The sequence below is a fragment of the Anopheles gambiae genome, chromosome 2, assembly GCF_943734735.2.
Source record: "Anopheles gambiae chromosome 2, idAnoGambNW_F1_1, whole genome shotgun sequence".
NCBI lineage: Eukaryota > Metazoa > Arthropoda > Insecta > Diptera > Culicidae > Anopheles > Anopheles gambiae.
The window spans coordinates 90,571,229-90,598,188 of NC_064601.1; the positions used below are offsets into that span (position 1 = coordinate 90,571,229).

Here is a 26,960-nt window from a genome sequence, read left to right on the forward strand (position 1 = left end):
GGTCCTTGGACCTGGATGGAGTGGCCCGGGACAATAAAATGATATGTTTATTTATTTTTTAATCCAATATTATCGATCCAATCCAATGGTGGTCGTTTCACGTTGCTGTGAAGGTGGAACCGGGGCATAGTATGGAAAGGATCGTAGAGAAAGGATTAACGTCATTCGGCTTACTTTATGCGCTCGTCGGGATGGTATCATGCTTTTTTAATTCTTCTTGGGATGTTATGGGTAGGACATAAAAGGAAGAGTAATGAGGATAAGCTTATGGAGTAATTAATAGGCGAGAGAGGGATAGTAAAAGCAAACGGTACGCATATAGAAGATAAGAGGAACTATACGAGTGTTTGTTGACCGAGAAGGAGGCAGTTACTGTTTATTTAGGCAATATTGTTTTAATTTCCATATAGATTGGTCTTTGGAGAAGCTGTTGTGGTTTAATAAGAGATACTTTGTCCATATTCAATAGATTCAAGGTTCAAGTGGACATGAAACACAACATGACATTGTAGCTGCTTTGTACATTGATGTCTGATGTCATCCGTGTACTGTTCTACGGAGTAATCCAGAATTTTGAATATAGAATACAAGGTTCATCCTTAACCTCCAACAGGTACAGCAGAACCGTAAGAAAATAGATATTTAATTTGCGGAGATTGTAACAGTTGCATCGGATATAAGATTCAATTTGGCCCAATTTTGTGGTTTAGCCCGTAGAACGACTGTTTAAAAATGTATTCAAGTGAGTCTATCTTCTAAATACTCACATGATCGGCTTGAAGCATACGAAATTTAACCATCCACTCGTAAAGTCTTGTTGTTCGTTCTTTGGCAACCGTTCGCATACTTCAGATCACACAGCACACAACATAAACGATGCATCATACCTCTTTGTGTACATGCATGTAGCGGCAATAACGTCCTGAAATGTAACTGTCCAACCTCAGCATATCTAAGGACTCTTACCATATCAACTTTACTCCTCCATTTCGCTCCAGATAAGCCGCCGAGTTTCGTATGTAAACGAATTGTATGGAGCCTTCGAATGACAGCGACAGAAAGGAACGTTGGGAAGTCACAAGCTGAGCCCAGCAACTGAGTCCAACATCAGGACCGGGCCGTACGCAATCATGCCGCGAAGAAAGGATGCACTTTAACTCGATGCTACCGCCATCTGTGGCCAGGGTTGTAATTTACCTGTTAAGCCGTCATCAGGCCCGGTGAAGTCAACCCAATGGTTGGTTTGCGAACGAGTGTGCGCTCCTCCTTTAGACTTCGGTGGTTCTTTTGGGTGTGTGGAGGCCCCGTAGTACGCTTTCTCGACAACGTTTGGTATTGTGCACCGGTGAAAAGTCGAACTATCTAACCGTCCAGATAGCTGTAGGTAGCTTTTGGGAGGGGAAGCAAACGAGGGAACTTTTCCAGAGGCTTTCTGAACGACTAAGCACACAACAGGGTGGGGTTTTGGGTGGGCGTTATGACGGGGGAGATTTGGCGCGTTCCCATGTTCCTGTCTGTCACACACAAACACCCAGCCAAGAGCTAGTTTCCCTGGGCAAAGGGGTTTGCAATGTGCTCTCCCAATGTGAACGTCAGCTGCCGTTGTTGCTGCAATTTCACCGCAGATGGTATCCCGCCAGGAGGTAATGGGCGGGTTTGGGTTTGGTATGGCCCGGTCTGCCGCCGAGCTGCCCATTCGCTGTACATGGTACAAAGTGGAGCAAAGATAAGTTTAAATAGGGACAGAGGCAACTCCCCGGCGCACGGTGGGACTGTTCCGGAATGTGTACGCAGCGCTGGAGTTGCACGTGTACTGTGGCTTACAGCCTACTTCGGCCGTAGGCTAATCCGAACGAAGTAAAACGGTGCATTTGTGCGCTAAACTTTGCAAACACTGTACTGTGGGTTCATGAAATGGATTAATGATTAAAACATATGGCTTTCATGTCCCAGTTGATAGACTTAATATCATGACCTAAGATATGAGCAAAATGTTAAGATGTATTTTTAAATAATTTAAATTCCACTTATACATTTTAATTATACGTACAGATATTACATCGTTAAAAGAACAATTTTTAATATGTTTTTAAAGGTCAAGTTTCTAAAATATTCAAATCATTATCGTAACTGTGACTCACTCAATGTGTTTAATACTATCTCTTTAACTGAAAACCTCGAAAAACTCCCGCCACCTGTAAGCACCACTCCACTACTCAAACGCATTTTGTCGGAAAATTTGTTTGCCTTCCTGATTAGGGGGCAAATTTTCCATTCCGTAGCCCTCTTGTGTACCCCTCGACTTAAGCCTTATATGTTGTAAACTAGCGGAAACATGAGATGATGCTCCACGACCACCGGTAAGCAATAATGCAACAAACCGCGAAGTGCACACGATACCATCGAGTGCTGGTGGTGGTGGTGCTAGTGCTCCGTGCCGGTGTGAAGCCAACGTCGATAGCAGCTTTGAAATGTGACGACATAAAGCGCATAACGGGAGCGGAAGCTCAAAAGCCCATGAACATTTAAACGAGAGTAGTTTTCCGTCGAGATGCTCCGACACCACTGCTGCTTATGCTGCTGTTGCTACTTCCCTGGATCCCCGGGTCGAATGCGTAATGTGCTACACCTGTTGGGGCGCATTAGTGGGGGGAGCCCATTTTTCTGTGCCCTCCGACAAGTGTCTATTATGGTTTCCTGTTTACTAAGCAGCCCGGTTAGCAGTGTGACGTTTGCAGCCCAGCGCTGCGATCGTGATCGTGGACTTCAAGAAGCAGACGCTTGGAAGGAATGACGATCCAGATTTTAATGCTGCAAAGTGACAATATCTTATCTTACTCTAAAGGAGATCTTCCTCGCTCTTCCTCGTTGAATGAAACCACTTAGTTAAGTTCTTTTACCGTTAACGAGAGAACTGTTATTGCTGGAGCTCTGGAACGTCTCACTTAATTACGGCAACGAGGCAAACGCTTAGCATGACTTACTGTGGTCAATTTGTTTAAGGTAGCAATCAATTTTTGTAGCAAATCTTAAGTGAAGACCTCTCCATTAGCAGGTGTTCGGCGAAGAGGTCCTAGCCGCACTCCTTCATTCCCGCCTAGCAGCGGCGCAGATGATGTTTCACCAACGTTTGGCCTCATTACACGAGCCTCGGCACCGCGAAAGACAAACATTAATTTCTTTTCCCACACGGGCGATGCGCGCGCGCGCACACGTTTTGCGAATCGGAGAAGATCGTGATAAGAGCTTGGGTGTAATCGGATGTCACATTCCGTTAACACTACCTCCCCCCCCCCCCCCCATGCCCTGGTAGTGAGGAGTCGGTCGGATAGAAACAAGAGCCTGCAAAGCCGCTCGAATTGCTCTTGGAAGATGAAGATCGGGCGATGAGTTTGCAAAAGAGCGATTAACAGTTGCCGGAAAGCCCGGCATTTCCCATTTCGAAACTGAGTCCACAGCCGACTCGTTGCAGTGATGATGAATGATGGACAAGAACCATACCCATCGCCGTTCCGTTAGTGCTGGCGCAAGAGGGAGTCGTGCCGCTTGAAAAAACCCAGCAGGAAGGTTAAGATTAAGACCTTCCACGGGACGGTGCTTTCTCATGGTGGGAGGTACGGAATCCAATCCCGGCCCGCTCCCCGGGTCGCACAAAAGCTAACCGTGTTGTGCAGCAAAACACTGGCACACAAAAGGAAATGGAAAAACCAACAGCGAGAGCCAAACAAAAAGGCCCCGCGCCACGCAGGCCACCGCGGTAACATATCGGAAACGTGTGAAGCCATGAATCAGCTGTGGAATTTTCTTCACACCACAAGGTACAAATCGAATTCACCGGATCGACCCCAACCGACGGTCCGGCCCTCCTCTTTCTTTCCCCCCTCAGTCAGTTGGAATGTACTGGGGAGGCACCGCGGAAAAAAAACAACCCAGCAAAAACCTTCTCGCACCTTTTGTTGCCGCGCGCGGACCGTTTGGGGGTTTGATTGATTGATTGATGCTTACCGATTTCTTCTAATAACATTTTACAAATGCTCAGCCCCTCTCTCCATCTCCCCTTCCCCATCTCTCCATTTGGGCTTGTTTTCGTGCGAGCAAGCACAAAAGAGGAGCTCTCTCGAACAACGGCAAAGGAAAAACAGAAAGAAAACGGTAAAAAATAAAGCGCAGCTCGTTGATTTGAGACAAACAAACTGGCATCGAACGGCAACTGGGATGCTGGGGTTGCTGGGGCTGCGCCATGCCGGCAACAATGACGAACAGCAATGGGAGGACATTTGCGACGAGGGCGCGTACGGCCTCTCGCAATCGATACCGCTTGCTTACCCAGCTGAGTGGTATTAATTTCGCGAAACGAAGGCAACACTGTGTCGTCGTCGTCGGCGGCGTCGTGAGCAGCAAGGGGTGTGCGAAATGAATTGAAAGTGGGAGGGAAGAAGGAAAGGAAATCGAATAAATAAAAAAAAAAACGGTGGTTGTTTGAGAGGTTTCTCCCGCTCCGCTCCGGAATCAATAATATCGTCAAACAACAATCATCAACGTTGGCATGTGTATTATATTCAATTAACTGTTAATTCTTTGCGATCCTTTCATACCGGAGGCCGGGGAGCATGCTTTCGTTTTGTTTGGTGCGTGGGGCGGTTCGCGTTTTTGCACATTGATGCTGTTGTTGCCATCTCATTGTTTGTGTTGTTTCTAGCGTGCATAGTGCAATGGGGAAGTTTGAATTTCGGTGTGGGGGGGAAGTGTTGTTTGTTTATCGGTTTTACATGGATTATTTTTGATGATGATGTATACAGGCATTTTTCTGGGATTTTTTATTCTTTTTTTCAACTCTATTGAAGTGATTACCTGAACTCAAGATGTTTTTATTCTCTGTAAATGTTATTCTTATTTAAGTTTTTGTTTTTGTTTTCTACTTGATGTAATGGTGTGTAATGATTGTGTATTACTATTTTTTTATTTTATCTTTTTTAGAGACTTTTAAGTACTCAATGGATGCTTATCATATTTCTGTCGTTTGCATTATTTAATTTGGAAAAAAATAATTTGTTTCAGTAGTTTTTTTTATCTACTCTTGCATCTTTTCTTTACAATTTTGTCTTTCTTTTCCCCACAAAAAGGTACGTGTCTAATGCAATCTGCGCACTTCGCGTGCCCTAACACCCACCTGTGTCGTACACAATTTGATACGCAATAACCAAATTCTTACAGCCATAACCACATGCACACACATACACACACACTGCACGCACAAATAACTCATCACCGTTTGGCCGCGTGCGTGTTTGATTGGTCCCGGTGTGTTTGCTTGGAAGCGAAGCAAAACACGAACAGTCAGCCGACCGACGCAAGCCGCAAGGTTGGAGAAGGTTCAATTTCATGCAAATCACCCATTTAATGCCACCTGAAACCTATCAACGATCGCCCGAATTGTTGCCCTCACCTTTATCCCAAAAGGGATCATTTTGTGGGCACTGTTTCTGTTTTTTTTTTGGGGGGTTGGTTGGTTTTGAGCCTCCCGTTCCGTTTGTCTTTCAATGCGGAGGCTCCTGAAGGTGAAACCGAACACTAGGATATGTGAATTGGGTGTGTTTTTGGTGTGCGTGTGTGCTCTTTAAGGGGTTTCCACAATTCCATTAAAGCGAGAGCCCATTTGGAAAAGTCTTTGGTGAAAATCCTCCCAATCCGTAGGGGGGATTTGCAGCTTAGTTGTAGTTTGCTGGGAGAAGAAGTACCTTTCCTGTATGGTTTATTGACTGATAAAAGGGTATGCGGAAGTGTCCCCGAAAGACGTTTCTACCCCAGGTATTGTATCTGTAGAGCCTACCAGAAGCTTTACAGAGTTTCTCAAACCCGCTTAACACAATACCAAATATCTCGAACGCTTAAAATACATTTTAATAAAGTACATGGTAACTCAAACTATATGTGACTCTGACAGTGGGGGCCTTCACGATTCTAGTTAGTTTTTTGTATGGAGTTTGACTGTTGGAGGCTAAAATCATGTAAACAATCCATACAAAACCACACAAAAAACTAGCCTGCGATTTTCAGTCTAGAAAGTTTTAGCCTAAAAGCTAGAATTAGATTCGAGTACCTGCTCGAAAACACGGGTTTGTTTACATTTATCCCAAGGTGCATTAAAGAAATCAGGTGATCGAATCTGGAATCAAAGTGTATGTAGTCCAGGTGGTGTCATAGCATTTTTTATAACCAAATTTGAATAAAACTTTTTGACAGGATGGGTGAACATTTTTGTTAAAACAAGCTTTCTGGTAGCTTGACGAATACACAAAACATTCTTTAAATCTTCATTCAAAAGCAGACGCGATAAAAATCAGCATTCTAAATTCATACACCTTGGGATAAGTTTACCTGTATATTATATTCACTTAGATAGCTGCTCGAAAACTGCTATACAATGCAAACAGCTGACAGGCTGACATTTCAGCCTACGAGCTTCAAACGGAAAGGGCCCCAGTGTTGAAATGGGATTTTACGGATTGGAAATGAAGCTTTGAGGGGTGAAGTGGATTAAAGAAACCTAGTAAGGGAATGCATAAGCTTAAGTTTTTAAAGATTTTAACACCCAAAATTGAGCATAAAAGTATTCATAAGAACTGTTAACGTTCTTAAATGGATCAATTCACAGATTTCATCGAACCTCTAACAAACTTTTCTCTTGAAGTTAAGCCAAAAGCTTTTTATGTTTGCGATTGCAAATCTAAGTGTAATAGTTAAAAACCTTCTTCTGATTAGCGAGTATGAAAATAATGTGTACAAGTTTTGGCCTCGGAAGCTTTCTAAGGACAAAAAAAATCTAAAGAAGAAGGAAAACTTACCGTAAGTCTTGTAGTCTTGTTGAAATGCTTACAAATCCTGGAAGGAAAAAGAGAAGAACATATGTTTCATTGCAGTAATGTAGTTGAATTTCATTTGGAAAGTTTATCTATCTTTATAAACTTATTCATTTATTATAAGTTTATAAGATAGAAAAAAGGTACATCGGGTCTTATTAAAAAAATCAATCAATGTAGTCAGCAATTGGTCCCCCCCCCCCATTTCTATTACTCCTATCCGCACTTTGAACTGGGAGCTGAACGCGTGGATAAAGGGGTTACAAACTAACAAAATGTGGGTGATAAAAACGCGTGTGCGCACGAAAGAATGTGTGCATGACGCTTAGCCACGCATATAGATTGCAATTAGCATACATTTCACACATGTTGCACCGGCGTGATGTGTGTCCCATTTAGTGGCAGCAGCTTTCTTGATGGCGAAGGATTTTGTTATTATGTGTTGTGCCCTCCGTTCGCTGTGTCGTTCTATTGGCGGCGGTTGAATGCGATTTTTTGCTGTTGTTCCTTTGAATGACACACTGTTCCGTGTTGAAAAAAGGTGCAAAACGAAACCTAAATTCCAACGGGGTATATATATGTGTGTATGAGTGTGCATTGAATATCAATGAGGCAATGATTCGCATAATTTGTGAAGCAAAAAGAATATACATATTGCCCATAAAGTGTGATTAAATCGGTAGCCCTCGCGGGAGAGCACACTTTTGAAAGACTCATTATTTATAAAACAAAAGGCAAGCCTCCGAGGGGGGCAATGGAGAAAGTAGGATCGACCCGAGTGGGGGAGAAGGTCATATGTTTCGTCGTGTACGTAAATCCCTTTACAAAATGCGCTTCCGTTGGTCGGAGCAGGTGCAGTTCTCGCATTACAACAGGAAAAAACAAACACAACAATCTTTCCCGCTATTACAAAAGCGAAAAAACAAACATGGCGCAAAGTGTGTTGTGTTGTTTGCCTTTCAAAATAATAAAGCGCGCTTTTCCGGGAACGAGATGCCCTCGGAATAAGATTTCACACTTCCGTGGCCGCGACTGCTGACCCAGACCTGGCTAGTTGCTGTGGTTCTCTGCCCTTCACCGTCTGCAAAATGGCACACACCACCTTTGGTCTTTTTTCCCACTAGACACTCCACACACACTTACACACTACCTGGCTTGGGTGAATGTTTGCATAACCGACCCTATGGTCATGCAAATCCGGAAGAAACACACACGGCTGCCGTTGTGACGGCTAAAGTTGAGAACTAAGAAGGTGGCGGTTCTGGCCACTGCCGGTCGAAATGGTTGCCTGTTATGCTACACGGGCTCGAGTGGTCGTCGTCGTCGTCGTCCTCCTGTTCCGTCATAAATTACCGTACACACAATGCTCGGCCAGCGAAAGACCGCGTCAAGAGTCGCTGGTCGCTGCGGTGCAAATGTGCGTGGCGGTTAATGAGCTGTAAATGGTTTTGTTTCAGTGGGTCCGAAGTTTGCGCTGAGGCTCCACATTTGCGACGCGAACCTAAACGGGCGACGCTGTTAACGTGTGTAAAATGGCGCCTTCGATGAGGTGACGCTGTCAGCTGCGTGTGTCCCGTGTGGGATAAATGGGATAAATGCTGTGCACAACGGCTCAGCGTACAGTGTACATGCTTTATCGGGTGATTTGTCGAGCGGCTGATGGGATGGCCCTCAAGGGTGAACAGTAACAATAGGTACCCTTTTAGAAAGGTTTTCTTGCCAGCGTTGACTTCAGTCTTATGCTGTGAACCACTACCAGCGTTCACTTCCGCTTCGCTGATGGACGAGCAAGCCCGGGAGTCGCTCATGTGCTTGACGATGATTTACCTGCCAGGCCGCGCACGGGTTGGGGTTCGGCTGTGAAGGAAGTCTGGAGTGCTTATGTTTGCTGCAATCGGCGGGCGCTGTTGTATTTACACGGGGCTTGGCTCGATTATGTTCTTAATGTGCGCGTGGGTAGGTAGGTTTGTTTTGCTGTAGTGCCACTTGTCTGTTGATCGAAATAGAAGCACGGCCTGGACCGCGTGGCAAGTAGTTTGCAAACTGATGTTAACCTCCTTTTTGTTTTAAAGTGATTTTAACATGGTTTTCTGAGTGGTTTACCGTTACCTCGACATCGGTTTGCTGTTAAAGTTTATTTTATGGTTTTATTTCAGTGCTAATTCCATTTTTAAGTAATGCACGATGCGCTCATTGTAAGCAAATAGGTAGGGAAGAGCTTTCGGGCTTACATTGTAACAATTGCATTAAATAAAATGGACAAAAAATGATGATTTTTAATGGGTTTTTTCTTTACCCGGACTAACAAAATGTTGATTGCACATTAATTAACATTATCCCATGAGCCAGCAGACACAATTTATGCATCTATCAGTTGAACTCTAACTATGATTACCAAAACAGTGAAGCAACTTCGTTCAGGAGCGCAGGCGATCAAAGAACGGGACACTCCGTAGCGTCTAAAACAGACTCCGTGGGCCAGTTTGTGGGCATGGTATAAGTCTGTTACGGCATCTACAACATCTTGGCACTAGTAGATAATAATCAGATCATTGAAAGAAAGCCCGGTTCCGAATCGCCGACGACCCTATGCGACTTGAGGTTCCAAAGGAAGCTGTACATGAAGGACAAGGTACATTGCTGCGTTAGCTTTGCCAAGAGGTCGACGCAACCGGCCAAACATGGTGAATTAGTAACTGGGAAACATGAACCAACATATCAGGAAGCAGAAATCGCGTCCACTGGCTTCGCAGTGGCAAACAGTGGCGCCAAAATTCAATTCGATCATTTGAAACGAATGTTGGCATAATTTCGATATGACACCCTAGTCTGCGAACCGGGGCAACAACTCCCAGATGCGTCTTTTGGAAATTTTGTGGACCAACATGGTGCAAAAGCTCTACTCAAACAATTTTGTAGCAATAACTGAGGATAAAATTTCTTCGTCCGCCTTGGAGAAAAATCCGAATAACTGAAGACACTAAGCTTGCAAGGTCGTAGATTTATTTTTGCTAGTTATCTTCAACAACCACCTTCAAAAGCATGATCATGGAAGGAAATTATCTCTATTATTTTTTTTTCTACAGTCAACCGAAAAAGTTCATTTTTTATGCAAACGTTATCAAAAAAGTAGTCAAGCACAGTGCACAAATGGGTATACCATATTAAAATCTAGTATCGATGCTATTCGGACTACAGAAATTCATCAACTATTTTAAATTCCGTAACATTGAAGAATTGCAGAATATTCTTTTCAATAATCAGTTGCAGATTTTTTATTTTGCAAAAATAGCAGATTTTTTGCGTCAATCGTACCACACTGTATCAATGGCATGCGCTTTAACCCCTCTCAAAGCAATACACTTCCTGTCCAGATGGCCTAACTTTATCACCCACTCATTAGAGCGTTCAAGGTAAATGGGGGGGAGGGGGGGGGCATCCATTAAAGTTTTTGCTCACGCTTCGAAACCGAGTGCACTGCTCGTACTTGTTGCTGATGAGTGCAGTGCAGTGCGCCACAACACTGCGGAAAACGGTACGCAAATGATGGCTGGGTTTTTTTCACCGCGCATCCCCCTTTGCGAAGAAACGCACACCATCGCCCCGAGAAAAGAGGGGGGTATAAATATTTGTTCAGCAAATTCCGAGCACTTGTGGCTTATCAAACATTCACACTTTTTCAATTGCAGCCGCGTTGCGTCACTGAAAGAGTGTAATGCGGTCTGTGGACCCCTTGAGCCGGCAGGCGGATGTGGAAAAATGGTTCTATGTACGAGTTTGTTTGTTGGTTTTCCCCCCTACAGTGCAGTTTGTATGAAGGCAATCGATGGCCGAGCCCGATAAGGCACGATAGAGCACTTCCGATAATGGGGGGGGCAACAGGGTGCTTACCAATCCAAACATGTGTAATCGGGGCCGTACAATGCTGACCCACTTGATTGGTAAGTTTATGGGAGTATGTGTGTGCTTTTATGCTGTGTTTTTATTATAAATTGTATGTGTCCCTTAGTAAGGTCAAGCTATCAATCGCATCCCTTTCAATACAGGGAAGAAGTACTGTCAGAGGATAAGGAAATGAAAATTCCAATGCAAGAACCCGGCCCGGGCTAACACGTGTCATCGTAATCTTTTGCCTGCAGGCACCGCACACATCACGTGTTAACACGTGAAGCTGTGAAGCTCCCCCCCCCAATATCTTTATCGGGAGGGGGGAGGCCATAACGCACGTCAGCGCTTGTGTGTTGGCGTGTTTTTGCGGTGAATAAAATCATCATCGCCACCGCCAAACAAGCTCCGTCGGCACGCGTTAGGTTTTGAGGTGAACAGCCGTACCCCGTTTTATTTTATTTAAAAAAAAAAACGACTGAGAAGCTGGTGGTGTAAAGATTACCGTCGACCAACCATTCATCGTCGTGCCCGGCGTGGAGAGATTGTGGAAGGTGCTGAAAGTCATCCATCCGTCGGGCGGCGTTTGTCGCGCGCACCGGTTTCTCACGATAAAAACTTTTCACACGCACACACTGCTACAGTGTTTATGGCGCAATAACTTACCGCGTGCTAACAAGTCACACAACGCTCGGGAGGAGGGTGTAGTGATCCACACGAGCGATGGGGATACATGTATGGGGTACATCAATCCCAAATGCCAAACGATTGCCGGATGCCGGCACGAAAATCAGGCACTTTTTCCGGCACCGAGCCACCCAGCACGCGATAGGAAACTGAAGGAAGGTGTGAACCTGCATCCCTTCCCCCCCATTCGCCCTTCCTTTCACACCCTCTCTCTAGCTGGGCGTCAAATAAAAACGGACCGATTCGAGTGGAACGAAATGATGCGGCTTCCTTAGGATACCGGCTGTAAGCTGATTATGTTAGCGAGCGCCCATTCGAAGGGTGTGGAACGGTTCCTGCACACGACCACGTTGTTTGGGGAGTGACTGATATGATGCTGCGGGCGCACACACACATCACGACACGACACGACATGCCACGCCTCTCTCTCTCTCTCTGTGCCCAGGTCCACGGCCAAGGTGTGGGTTGGGCGAGTCCCGCCTGACAGTGATATAAAATTACTGCCGGAACTGACATTCTTGCCGGTGCGGTTTTGTGGATTTCTCTCCTTTCAAGAAGGTATTGCATCTTGCCCGAAGAAAGCAACCAAAAGAGGTGCGGCAAACGCTCAGAATGGCTGCTGCTGCGGCTGCCGCTCGTCGGAAACGGTTACATGATTGAGTGGTCCGATCTCAGCGCCCCGTACCTGTTCCTGTGGCATGGTGAGGTTCCGTTCGCATTAACGGCTCCATTTATATAGGTCAGTAAGTTAATGTAGCAAAGGTACCGTCGCTCCACCCGGGAAGGACTTCTCGCCATTGCCCTCACTCTCTCTTTCTCTCTATTCTCTCGAGAAATTCCTAATCCATTGGGACGAGAAAGAAGTAGCAAAACAAAGGGAGTAGCAGTAATAAAAATAGCAACAAAAAATGAGCTCATATTATACTGGCCACAGTGCCCGTTTGCATCGCTTAATCAACCATTAAAAGGGACTGTGCGGGGAGGACCGGGGATTGTGTACGTGAGTGATACAAATCCGGCGTTCAAATGGAGCAAAAATGTGATTCGTGCATGAAAAACGCGATCCAACCGCGTGCCAAAAGGGTGCCGGCTGCCAGAGGAGAATAAATAATAGGTGGCAATTTGTTTCATAAATCCAGGGGTGCGGGTTTGGTTTTGTTTTGCTCCTCGTAGCGCGTCCTCGTTGGTGCGCAAAACGAGGGATTTTAGGGGCGGACTCACGTTTTGTGTGGTCAGTCAGTTTGGTTTGGAATGGAATGTTTCGAGCTAAACTGTGGAATGTACAATCGCCCCTCGGGTTGGTACCCTTTGCTGGCAAAATGTGTGAAGCCTTTTAACAATGGTTTGCTGTGCTGACACCCTTTTGCCATTCCAAACCATCCTTTCCGTTGGCGTCAGATGACATTTACTTTTTTTTGCTTTTACACTGAAGGGTGTTTTTCTGTGCTTAAGGACAGGTGAAGAAGAAGGATGTTATCGATACGGATGTGTATTTGGTGCAGATTTGACGAAATAAATCATTCCAACGGTTGTAATGCAGGGAGAGAGAGAGAGAGTGACCCGAAAGATTAATAGCGAGTCAGGGTGGTCCAAGTGGAGGGAACTGTGCTTGGGTCAGCAGACTCTGTCTGCAAGGGACCAAGGCCGGGATCGTGATGATTGTGATGGCCAGAGACAATTGATTTCTTTGTTAACCTCCGGGTGAGTACATAACATTACTTTGATAAATGTTATTACTTTGGCAGAGTTTTAACTTGCATTCGGAGATTGATAGCTGCAATTGACTGCTCGGGACTGCTCGTTTCTGCGTGCATTTTTGGGTCAAAATAGTCATTTTCGTGTTTTTTTGAACACGAGATGGCTTTTTTCCGTTCCACTTTCGCACCGTGACAAAGCTTCATGACAAAGGATCATGCTTTTTTTTGCTCCTCGCGCCTTACACGAGGTTGACACACATTTGGCGCACAATAATCACTTAACCGGTTCAGAGGTAAGGCGTGAAGTAATCGTTTCAGTAACAGTCCACCAAATTCCTACATAATTGCAGCATACCACTTTGCACCATTACGCTGGTTGGTGTTGGTTCGTTCCCTGCACATTAAGGCGTCTCCCATCGAGATATCTTTAAGGTGAGTAAAAAATGAGCTGAAATTATAGGTATTTTCCAGAAGTGAAAAGCTGTTTGTAAGAAACGAGTTTTGTCGTTCTAAAATGTGTTTTCATAAAAGTCCATTTTTAAAACGGTGTGGTAATTTTATCCATTTCATCCAGGTGAAAGTAATATTATGCTACAAGCAAGGCAAACTTTCACAATTATTCTTTGACGTCAGCGTCGAGATTTGAATCGATTTAATTCGCTTTGATGTTCTCTGTTGGAAAGCAATTCTTCAAAGCGCGTCCACCTGGAGACTGCAAACCGTACGAAGTTGAATTCAACCACTTCCATCGAGTACCTATTGATCGCACGGTGTTCCAAATTCGAAACGTACTCACAGAATAGAGAATAATTCCCAGTTTGCTTTAGATTGAAAAAGGAATATTTACTTTCGAATATTTTGTTCTGTATTGTGTCGGTGGCTTTGAAAGAATTGCTGTTTTTTTTTCAATTTTCAACCTACGATCACGTGCTATCAGCAGATAAAGGATTTCTTCCCTTTACCAGAGCGTATTTTTTTTATTTCATTCCCTCATCAAACCGTTGTGCACACACAAGCACACACACACACACACACACAAAAGCTCCTCCTTGATCTCGGCGGACAAATCAAAAAGAAAGCAAGGGCGCTCGTGACAACCTTAAATAAAGTACATGGCAAGACTCGCCCCGATGCACGAGTACGGAATTCGCCCGTGTTATGCTCCGAACCATGCCTCGAACGGAAAAATGTGGGGCCTAAAATTCCTCCTCCTTGCGCACCGAAACTGACAAAGGTCCGGAGGCGGAGGCCGAGCGGTACAAACGATTGAAAAATGGAAAAATTGTCCTCAAAACTCACCCACCATTACACCACCATCACTTTTTTCAGCGGGGTACGCTTGTCCGCTGACCAAGCGCCGGTTGTGGACGTGCACGTGCAGCGAAGGAAAAGGCACCCAACCGCACCAAAGGAAAACAGAAAAGGTGTGTGTGTGTGTGAGCGCGAAGAAAAGACACGCGAAAAACGCTACCGTTTCGTTTGGTGGGCGCTTTTGGGCGCTACGACTATGACAATGAAAAGTGAAATCGGTTCAATGGACGAGCGCGCTACATAACGAAAACGAGGGGGTAAAGGAAACAAAAACCAAAACACAGCGCGAAACTATCGTTGCCTTTGGCTTTGGTTTGGCATTGGAGATGGTAGGAAGAAAGAAAATAGGTACGCGGGCCGTCCCATGTAACATAACCTCCCACCGCATGGACAGAAGACAAAGAAAGTAAGTAAGGCGAGCAGAGCACAATTGTCCGCGGGTTGGTGAAGGTGTGCGCGAGCGCAGCCAAGCATGCGAACAGTGACGATGATCATGACGGTTATGATGGCGATAAGCGGAGTTGTCAAACGTAACGAGGGAAAGGAAACTAATTTTGGAGGATTTTTTTTCTATTAACTATTTTATATTTAACATTATAATTAATGGTTCATTTAATGAATTGATGTGTGGCTTGATATGATTGCCGTGCATTGCCCGAAATAGCTCATTATTGTAGTACTATCTTCGGCATTATCTTAAACCAATCTAATGTCGTAGGATTCTTGCAATCAATGTAATTTACTGCAGGAAATTCCTTTCCCCTCAGACGAAGCAGTCAAAGATGTAACCATAACAACAAATTATCCCCTGATTTGTGCAGTTTGTGTGGACCTAATGGACGATAGACCGCGCTCAGTTTATGCTAATGAGCAGCCAAGCCGATCGCCCATTCATAACGATTGCCTTCGATTGATTCTCACTCAAATGTCGTACCGATTTATTGGGACCATCGCCCGCCCTGGCTGGAAGGCGTTAAAAGAGACACTTAAGATACACGGACGCGGCCATCATTGGAGGCAACTGGCATCCCGAAAGTGTTTGTGTGTAGGCGTTTGCTTTCGTTTTGTCATCGCCGCGCTTGTGCGGCTTAACCGTGACTAGCCTTACTTTGCATAATGCCATCACGACACACACACACACACACTGGTGGCAAACGGATATACGCGCCCACACGCGCGGCGTTTAGCAACAGATACACGGCGGCTTGATTAATGCCTACGCGGGCGCTACAGTGAAAGGATGCCGACCCGCGTCTTCGGTTCCGTTTTCCCTTTTCTTTGCTCTAATGATAACATAATTGGATGCCGCATTATCGATACGATCGAGCGCTCGATAGGGGAACACAATGCGGGTGCGGCTCCGGGCACCCGCTTGTTGAAAACCGTGTGCTATTAACGTGTCAAATTTAAACACTTCACCAGGTTGGGCACAACGAGATACGCGCCAGCAGAGCAGAGCTTATGAATGGGGCAAGATTATGTTTTTACCCTCCGCAGCCGCGTCCTCCTTTCCTTTTTCGATTCGTGTGAAATTATTGCTGATAATGACACCGCGCGAGAAAGAACGAACCGGGCGAGAATGGAAGGGCCGGAAGAAAATTGAGATCCAATTAAAGCAATTAGAAGACTTAGAAGTCTTTCACTTTCCTTAATGATGCTTGAGCGTCATTTCAGGACTGGGCTGGCGCTGCTGGTGCTGAAGTACCAGCTATAGCTGGCGGGATCATTAAAATAGAGATGTTTGTATTGTGGGCTGCTGCTGCTGGTGCTGCTGCAGCTTGTTGAATGTTTCTCTTTATTTCCCACAGCGCGATGCGCGTTTGCCGATACTGGTTTTATGTGTTCTAAAAATTGTCTTGGTCACTGGGAGTGTGAACCAGAAAGAAAGTGCAGAAGCGCTGAGAGAAATCAAGTACTTCGTCCAAGTACCCGGAGCGCCCCGTTCCGATTCCGAGACGACGATAGAAGTACACCTCTCGGCATACTCGGTGACGTTGAACTGTTTTCTATTCCCACTCCCTAGCTCCCTTTTTGTGCGCCGGTTTGACCCCCATTTGACCGTTATCTAAATGCATCATCGCACGTACGCGAGAGCGAGCGCTAACGCCACCGCGCCAGCACTTACAATAACAAAAAAAAGCCGCCCTTTTCGTCCGCGTCCCCATGCTTTTGATGGAGCGCTAGCCGCGCGAAAGCGCAGTACAACAGGGTGTCCAAGGGTGCCGATTGATTAATGACTTCAATTCCCACCGGATTGATATCTGAAGCTGAAGCGACTCCGGGGAATGGTGGTAGCGAATCCCACCCCATTCAGTTAGCACCATTGTAGCCGATGGGTTCGCTCGATACTGTTTCGGCCGGGTTCGTTCGGTATCTTGGCCGGCTCATCGGAAGCCGGTTGTGCTGCGAGGACAAAGGGATGGGAGGATCAGATTGAATCGCCACCGTATCCATCGCCCCACCGATCATTGGCTTTGTGGTTGTATGCTTTGGTACAGATCTTTGGTGGAGGAAGCTCGATTGATCTTTGTTCTGCTGTGTGTGTGAGTGTCTGAGGTTGGGATGAATGGGATGATTGGCTGGGTAATGGGAGATGTAGTCGGAAAGATATCTTGCCCAGCGGAGGGCCCCGGGGATCGTTCGTCGTTAGCGGATGAGAAGGATAAGCGTCAAACTGTCCAGTCTGGACGTGCATCTGATCGGGTGCATTGTACAAGCGGCAAACGAAATGACACCTCACTTGATAATGGTGTTTGCTTTACGGATTGATACTGGTGTTTGGAATTTGACTGACTGTTTGATGAATGAACAACACACAACTTTGTCTTTGCACACTTTGCATGCGTCGAGCGGCTGGTTATGAAGTCGTCGTCCCAAGCGAAAATGCTTCTTTGAAGAACCTCGCCAGGCACAAACGAACTAATTAAAACCCAGCGCCAGCGGGACTCTGCTACCAGATGCAACTTCTGCGAACTGCTCCCCGTTTACAAATACTCTCCCCAAGAGTGCCTGGCGCCCGGTTGTGGGGGTTTTGGTTTGTTTTGTAATATCCTTCCAAGAAGTCCGGCTTGGAAGGTTCCATTTTTTCTTCTTCGGGCACACTGGTAAACATTCAGTACGCCACCTTTGCCAGCATAACCCTTAACCCCGGCGTGTAACCTCTTTGCTACTATCGGTCTGTCCGGCTTGTCTGGCTGGGCCATACGATACGAGAACTGTACAAACTAATCAACCATCCAGCATGCAGAAATCAAATCAAGCAGAGGCAAAAGCAAGCAATCCCCTATCCCTCAATGGTACGCCATGTTATCGTGGCTATAGTAACCGAAGGATGAAACAGCTCTGGCGGATTTCTCTCGTACTTTTCTTGTTGTGGTTCGTCGTTAGGTTCTTCGAAAACTGTGTGTGTGTGTGTGTGTGTCCTCTGCCCAATGTGTCGTTCTCTCCCTTACCTTCTTTTAGGGCATCGCACATTGTAGCACAAGTTAGCTCACCAAAGCTCTACCGGCGTGTCTCGGTGTGTGGAGTGTTGGGACGTGCCTTTTGATGGGTCGCTTTGTGTCATCCTGCCCGACCAGCTAGCGAGCGCAATGGAAGTGACTCTTCAGCCTCGAGTATTATGCAAATAGGTTAAACATGAATAACATGGAGCTCATCATGAAAAGAAGTTCTTTTCATTAAAGTGAAGGTATTTTGCCATTCTATGTATGACAGTGCGAAACAGTACAAAAAAAAAGAGCAACTGAGGACGGTGAGGACACTCTTTTCTTCTTCTTTGCCCTTTTGCCTATTACTTATGACGGGCTGCACGGTTTACACGTGCAAGGATGAACACACGAGATGAACTTAGAAGTTTGGATTTGGGCTAGGAAGTTTGACCACTGTGTACAGGTGGGGGTCGGAGGCTAGTCAACACAACTAGGTAATCGAAAAGTGTAAAATATATGAAAGCAATTTTAAAGTTTCCTTTACGCCATATCTTTGAGCTGTGGGTCCCGGAAGGAAGATACTAGCTAGTAGGGGAAAAAGTTAGCAAAAGATGCGTCCTAGTTTTTAATGTCGAATGTTGGCGCTCGAGGTTGGAAAAGTTTGCAAATAATCATGAATAAAAATTGCCTATTTAGGTGAGGGTAAAAAAGCGATCCCCACTAAACGGTTTTTCTGTTCCGGAATATTTCCTGTTCCGTGGAACGATCATCCCGCTTTTGTGGTCGTATTTTTTTTTACTGCGCTTCCACCAATAAACCAACAGCAATGATTGATTTTTAATTCTTCTGTGGCTTTAGTGGCGGTGTCAGTGTGCCGGGCCCGACACGAGCCCGAGGGCAGATGGAACTAATCGGGGGATCGGGGGAATTGATCGGGGCTGTGTTGTACTTAATATGGTTGATTAGTTTGTAGTAATTTGATTAACCTCACATTGGCTTTCAATCACTGGCGCTGTCTGCAGTGCTGGCGGGACACGGGATGTCGGGATAACCACGAATGTGGTGGTGTGTTGGAAAGTGTACATGAAGTAGACATAAAGCTGGCAGTATGAATGGAAAGAATATCGAACATTCGTGATGATGTGTTGCTTATAAAGAAGTGTTCTAGTTTTATGTTGAAGTTGTTATGACTTGTTCTGTTATTTTTTATCAATTTAAGTATGAAATTTGACACCATTCCTTGTAAATCTCTAATAAAAATGAACAGGTTTTATTGCTCTCATGTCAACCCTCTCTCCATCTCAATGCAATTTTCTCAAAACACCTGTAGCCCTTAAAAGAAAACCATCTCAAACAACACACCGAACTGGGGAAAGAAAACAAGAAAATCACGCAAAGCAAAAAGAGGAGGTGAAAAGACAATCACTGCACCCGAGATGATAAAGCACCGACCGTGTCGAGTTGTCGGAGATCGTGTCTGCGAGAACACACCCCGGTCCGACACTTCAATCCCGGGTTTTGTGGTCACCCAGCACTGACCATCATTTGCGCTGTAATTGAGCTAAAGTACACTAGCCACGCCAGCCCAGAAAGCCGGGAAGGCGTCTGGTCTGCACTTTTACCTTTCGCCCTACCCGGGTGCGGCGATCGTCACAAGCGTCACAAGTTGTTCCCACATAATTTTTAATCAAATTCGCCAGAGCATATTTCATGCGCGGGCAGCAGCGTGCAGCACCAGGCAAAACCCGGGAGGTGATTGCCATCTTCTTGGCAGCGTGCCCAGTTTTGTGCTCCTGCACAAACCCCTTCCTGATGCGTTTTTGTAAGCCAATTTGGTGGAGGTTTGAGGGAACGATTTGGGGCGGGATTTCTTAGAACCGTCCGGGTGCGTGGTGTGGACAAGGAGAGAAATGGATGCATTTTTCAACTAGAAGCAAAGGTGAGGGCAAAGGGAGCAGCATTATCGTATTGCAAGTAACTGCCCTGTGCTTGTGTCATCATTCAGCACTGTTCGGAAACTTTCACTGCACGTCGTCGTCGTCGTCGTCTGGGCATACTGGTTGAGCGTGGAAAGGAAGGAACCACGTACACACCCGAACGGGGGAAGGGCTCATGGTAATTTTATCCGGCAGGCATGGAAAAAGGCCGAGAGAATCGAGCACCTTGCGCCCAGGCGCTTCATCATATTCTCGCTCTCGTGTTGATGATGCAGCTGCCTGCCTGCTTGCTGCGAATCGTGTGAACAGATCGTTGCAAAATTGGGTTAACTTCGTGGGCAGCAATGGTGAAGCCCACTAAGCGAGTCCTTACAATCAATTACAATCAAGCTTTCTCGGGTGGGGAACCGATTCGTTGTACCGATTGTGGGGCACACGACGGCCGAGCACTTGGCAAGCGTATCATTTCCAACGTATCTTGGCTCGACAATTCGGCTAGTGGGTTAATGCTGGTGGATTAGACCGAATTTAAAGCCCGCTTGTAGTGTTCGGTGCTGAGGTTAATAACTCATTTGTTCGTGTTTTTTTATACGACGGACGGGCGTGATGGGTGTGGTTGACAAGGGAAAGATTGCTATCATCGGCTCTTTTACGGCGGGTCACCACACATACACATACGTTGTAATTACTTTCGCACCTTTGCTGGCAAGTGCGAATGCGTGTCATAGTCGAATGAAGTTATAAACGAATGGATCACAAATCGCACAATCGAAAGAACAGCCGATGCCGCCTCACGTGTGTGACTCGGCACAACACACGTTCAACCGTCTGCGAAGGTCTCGTTGGCCCTCACTGTTTTGTAGTTTTGTAGAGAAAAAAAGTAAATGGGAAAACCCATCAATAGAGCATCCTGGTGACCTGGCCACACAATTCGTCTTCTCGATTGCGCACAATTGTGTACAATAAAGTTATTATTGTGTTTCTGTTTTGCTTTGTTTTGCTTTTGGCTAATGCTCATGGGATTGCAGGTCAGGTGTTTTTTTTTGTTCTTCTTTTTTTGGTACATCGGTCTTGCAAGGTGCGTTTCTCAACAGCCCCAACAGCAAGATGATGATGATGATGATGATTGGCGCACATGACGCACCGAAAGTAACAATGGCAGTAAAACCTTCACCAAACGCCACGCGATATAAATGGTAACAATAGAAATAAAGCAATCGCACAAAATTGCTCATCTGTCTCTCTCTGTTACACCATTTACGAAGCGCCGATTTAATCCACCAGGCTGAAATGGTCTTTCGGCAAGATTGTTTCGGCGACGGAGACGTAGCTATCGGTGCTAGCAATTGCAATTTGGCAGATGGAATGATAAATCATGTGACTCTCCCGGTGGATTGACAATGGACGGTGTCCTTTGCGTTCCGAGGTAATGCTGCAGTTTTTGATTGACCATGATGTACATTAGTGTATGTTGGTGAAGGTTGTTGGATAGATAAAAATGCTACTGGCGAGACAAATTCACACGATTAGTTGCAACAATGTAGCCACGGTACACTGAGTTGCTCAATATCTTAATGGGACATTACAGGGTTTTCGAGGATTATATAGACATGTTCAGCGAGTTGTAGATTCGTTCAGGCATATGATAGACTCTTTCAGCGAGATATAGAATTATTCGGAAGTAGGCGTTGACATGTTCGGTTATACTGTAGAGCTGTCACTTTCGTACCCCTTGGACTGCAACTTGCATCATTCTCATCAGGAGGTAAACAAACGGTTTTCGAAAAAATATGCTTTTATCAACTAATTTATGTATTAAACAGCTTGAGGAATGATTATTTGCTACTTTTATGGTATTTAAGAATTGGGCACAGGGTGTAAACAAAACAAATGACAACACTACAGAATCGCTGAACATGTCAACGCCTACTTCCGAACAATTCTAAATCTCGCTGAAAGAGTCTATTATATGTCTGAACGAATCTACAAATCGCTGAACATGACTATATAATCCTCGAAAACCCTGTATAAAAAAAAAATTAAAGACTTAAGTTGGCTATAGGAGTTGACGTTTCGATGATTCTTTTGGCTTTCCGTAGTCTGGTATTACATGGGACTGGGTGACTGGCCCCGCGCCCACGTGACCGTTTTGTTTTGCGTTGGGGGGGGGGGGGGGGAGGGGCATCGTTAAGGCTACCTGTTTCCCGGAATATCCACCCCCCTTCTGGTTCGCCATATGTCACCATCCGCCCAAGGGGTTGGGTCAAGCCCGTGTACTCAAGCTTGGATATGTGGTGGCACACGTTACCACTCTGCCCGACAATAACGTGTCGGAATAGGAGTTGGATGGGACAGCCTGTATTATCCCTCGAGTGGCTTCGGATCCCATCCCATTGGAGAGTACAAATGAACACTCCTGAGGCAGGCCAAGACCGCAAAGCGGTTGTAGCGCCTGATAAGTAAGTAATAGGAGTTGACTTTTCATTTTGTTCTTTTAATGGAAATAAGATAACAGTTTGTTTGATTTCTAAACATAAAATTTGTATCATTACATTTTGAACAGCATTATTTAAGCTTTAACAATTTATTGGATCATTAAAAGCCTTTGAAATAATATAAAAGCACAACACTTTACGCTAAAAATCATTTTTTCAATACAACTTAATTGCTTTGCATCAAAAGGATTTGCTCGCCGACTTTAAATATCAGTTTGCCACCGCTGATTAAAAGGGCCGAAATACGCAAGAAAAGCGAAAATCACTCAAACCCCTCACAGCAGTTTTTCTCTCTTTCGATCTCGCTTCAGACAAAGTTTTTTTCCACCGAAGAAAGTCATTCAATTAGCGGAAGGACCGGAAATCGTGCCGCTAATAAGAACACATTGTCGTGAGCTTGAAATTATAATCCCGCGCTCGTTCACTTTCAGCACCTCGCGAGATCACCACGCCGCCGCTGTAGGTCAGGCACATCACATCTACTTTTCCCGGAGGTCAGGTTAATCAGCTTCACGCACGCTGAAGCGAACGACGAAGACGACGTCCAGTGCCCCAGACGAGCAGATGATGAGCTTTAGAGCTTTCGCGGATCGGCCAGACTGACCGCGTGACTGGGGAGCGTTTTTTTGTTTCACTTTGGCATGGTGATTACCAAATTAATAGCTCTATCCAATCTTTCTCTCCCGCGCTCGCTGAGTGAGTGAAGAAAAGAACAAACGTTTTTATCTTTGTTTTTCTACTTTCTGTCGCCTTTCTTGTGCCCTTACCGGCCAGAGTTCACCATTTGGGAGGTCGTTTGCAAACGATTGACACCTTAGTAGATTTGTTGGAGGGGGCAAAAGAGGGGGCAGAGAGAGAGAGAGATGTTGGACAGAGCAGACATTCATTAGCGGTATCATAACATATCTTGAAAGCTGCCCGCGTTGTCCGCTGATTAGGCGCGCGAGGCGCCAGGAGAAAGTGGCCCACTGTATGAGGGAGGGTATAGCTTTAAACCTCGTGGAAATGGTCATCAACACTTTTGACGGATTTTAAGCGGAAAGAGTAACCCGACTTCAAGAATGGGCGTATTCTTCAAACGTTTCGTGGATATAGAATACGTTTCGGAGCCTTCGTAGCTCCAAACAGCCATGTGCTAATTAATAATCAAACGTTTTGGGGCCGATGATTAATTGTCGATTAGTGGAAGTGCTGGAAGTTTTGCCGGACTGTCGTGAGAGCCTGACCGACATTTGCAGCCGAACGGGTCACAAACGAGATCTTGGTTTTGTGATACTGACGCCGTTTTTAATTGCATGTCAGCACTCGCGCTTCAAACGGTTCGTTGGTGACGTTAGGAGGGAGTTCGTTTTGTTCTTTTCCACTTCCCAATCGATTTCAATCATCAGTCTGAAAGAAACAAGTTTATGCTGTTCTTTTTATTATTGTATTAGTCTTTATTACCTTATTTTGTTGCTGTTGCTTGGATTGAATTTTCTCTTCTCTGCTGTGTTTCCTCAGTTCGCGCGATCACCAAACAACTTGGTTGCAAAATTCACCAACGACTGACCAGGTATCGGGAGTCGATCAGGAGACCCGTTGATACCCCAAACCCTCCTTCAGACTTGCGGACAACCTCTATCACGATTCTCTGCGGGAGCGCAACCCTCAAAGGATACAGGCTTGCTGTTCGTCATTCCATCGCTTCTCGCAGAAGCTTAGGTGGCCTTGTTTTCTCTGACAGGTTTTCGTTGGTGTCTACTTCAGCAGTTTCGAGGAATTTTTAGGGTCTATGTCTAACGTTCGCAAAAAAAAAACAAAATCCAGAACACACAGTAGATGTAGACTCCCAGCAGGAAGCGATGTTTGCCCTCTTCCACAACCCGTTCCATTACGGTGGTCTCCTTTTTTGTGGGGGGTTTCTGTTGTTATGTTTTTAATTTACACCTGCTTAGGTTTGTGATTTGGAATGTGTTCATTTTTCAAAAACTCTGCTTGTGATATGAATGACCAGCTAAAAAAAAGGGAGAAACAGACGGCAGCAAACGACGAACGTCCCACATTAGCCAGTGAGCTGAGCCAGAGCATGGTCAAACATGTGTAGGAAGGGTGCGAAAGGGACTCAGCGACATGCGTTTTCACGCCCCTCGATCAAACGTTAATCATAAGGGAGGAAGAGATTCGTTGTGGAGGATTTTGATTTTCACACCCGTGAAATAATCAATTTCATTTGTCATTTCGGTGCAGCTTTATTCACATTTTAGGGCTTTGGAATTCGAGCCAGTTGTGGTTAGGTGAAGTTTTGGTTTTTCAAAGAAGTTTAGAGACATTTTATATGTTTTGGAGATCCCTAAAAATGATCATCTTGCTCTTTTATCTTGAACTTTTATTGTGTTTAAATATTGGACATGTTTAGGTGCAGACAGTCAGCTTTGATAATGACTTTGTAATATGTATTCAACCCTCATTTCTATTGATATTGTAGACCCTTATTTAGTTATAGAGAAATTAACAGCTCAAACATGCTACAACACCTTTTGAAGCATCAATCAAACTTAGCGTAGCTTTCACAGAGCTTTTCAATTAGAAGGAACCTCTATTAAAATATGTTTATATTCGAATGTTGAAAATCGACTACAATGTTTCAATTTGTCATGCAGTAATGTGAGAAAATACGCCACCTTTCCGTTTCACCCATTGCCCTATAAATATGAGTTGTTTGAAATTGAAAAGCTCTTTACACCTTCCCAGCGTATGCTGCTTACACGGTACATTGTTGTTTGAAATATGATTAATGAAACGGGACGGTGTTAGTCCCATTGGGTTGCGTGTATAACGGTAGAGAAACCCCACGCCCGGACGCTAATCACTTCGCATTGACACCGACGCAGTGTGGTACGTTTTCCCACTAAATCATTTACTCATTGTTGTGCTAAACGTTCCGCGTTTATGCGTTATTGATAATTTCCTACCGAATTCCAAAAAAAAAAAAAAGAATACATTTTCACCATTCTGTTTTCAATTCTCCTACTACATATGAAACATATTTCTCTGCTGGGCAACAACATCCATCCAGGCCAACACAGAAGTTAAACTGAGCTCGTCCATTTGCTTTGCTTTCTTCTGCTAAGTTGCAGGTTTTGAAAGGTTTTAAAGCCATGACTCGTCACAACCGATCAAAAGACCGGCCCATAATCCAGACGCATAAATGAGTCTCTCATCTCCGCAACTCATAAAGCGGAAGTTTACGATGCTGAGCGGTTCCCGCGCGGTGGTCAGCTTGCGTTTATGTTTCGGTTTATCTTGCTCTCTGTTGCCGCTGCTCTTCGACACTGTAACTTAGACCACCCTGTAGAATAATTCTATCAAATGTCCTCTACATCGACCACCCGCCTACACCTCTCCCAGCTTCAGAGCTAATCAAACGTCACACCGGTAGCTCTGGCTGGTTTTAATTTGAAATCGGCTTTTCTCGGCCGACTTGGTCCCGGCTTGGCAGCGGAGAGCAGCGAGGCGACATTCGGCGGCAGAAAGGACACAAAGGTGTGCAAGGGTACCATTAACGCAGCGTGAGCTTTGGTAAAGCTGTTCGCTTCCGTTTTTTTTTCGCGGTCTGCCTGTCTGCTCCACATTAAGCGACGAAACCACTTTGCCACACACGCTCACACACACACTCAGCCCACTCGCCGGGGGATTAATTCAGGCAGGCTCGTTTCAATTAACGTTCTTAAAATTGACTTACACCCATCCCAGGGGAACGCTCCAAACGCGTGTGTGGTTAAGGTATGTTTTTGTTCTATTTCCTAAACCATGTGCGTGTATTGGTTCGCAAGCAGAGCAAAAACCGTACGAAGACCAGCGAGCATGGCAAACGATTTAATTAGAATAAATTCCGCATGTTACTAAAAACCAAAAACGGCCGCTTTCTTTGCCGGCTCTGCTTTCGGAGGCTGGCCAGGCTCACGTGGCCGCGCGCAAGCATGCATGGTGGTTAATGTTGGAATTTCTTCTGCCTTCGTCGTTGTCGGAAGATGAAAGCGCTAATGTAATGCGGCAACGCGTGCTGCGAAGTGGAGTGGAAAGGTTTGGTGGGGGGCGCGCAACTTCAGTGCAGCAGCGCCAACGCTTTAAACTTGACGCCTTCAAAGCAGACCACGGAGCACGGTGGCCACCTTTGCATTGCTTCCAGTCCCTAGGGGAAGGGGTTGCTAATTTAAATGTTCACGTTGCTGGGTGGGTTTTGGGACATAAAGAGTGCGCCCAGCTGGAAGCATCCGCTCGGCTTCTCTTCTCGGATGCGAAGGGGCAGCAGTAGAAAGAACAAAAAAAGAAGCCCATAAACAAGATGATGGGATCCCGTTTTTGTTGTTGTTGTTAGGATGCGTTTATTGGTGCTTTCGGTGAGTTTAAGAATAATGAACAATATTTTTTTTTGTTTAAAGGTGCTGTAAATCATAACGGGGTGCCGTATCGAAGCAATAACTGGCATAGTTAAACACCGGCAGATCGCCACAACCAAATTGGTTCCGTTTTCATTGTGTAGCACTTTACAGTATCGTTGTTTTGGATACTCTTTTTTGTTGTAGTTTAATGATTATTTTATCCCAAAAAAAAAAAATGAAACCGCAACCGATTACCATTGCACTAAAAAACACGTCCAACTTAACGCTTCTCATAGGCA

At 45.3% G+C, this 26,960-nt stretch overlaps 1 protein-coding gene across 4 annotated transcripts in view; it reads right to left on the reverse strand.

Moving 5' to 3' along the window:
* The window catches only part of LOC1276482 (uncharacterized), an 88,505-nt gene that overhangs the window by 35,454 nt on the left and 26,091 nt on the right, over window positions 1-26,960 (reverse strand). For all 4 annotated transcript variants that reach the window (XM_061652274.1, XM_061652273.1, XM_061652276.1 and 1 more), the window contains one exon: window positions 6,846-6,882. The gene's annotated coding sequence lies outside the window, so the exon portion shown is untranslated. The remainder of the gene's footprint in view (window positions 1-6,845; window positions 6,883-26,960) is intronic.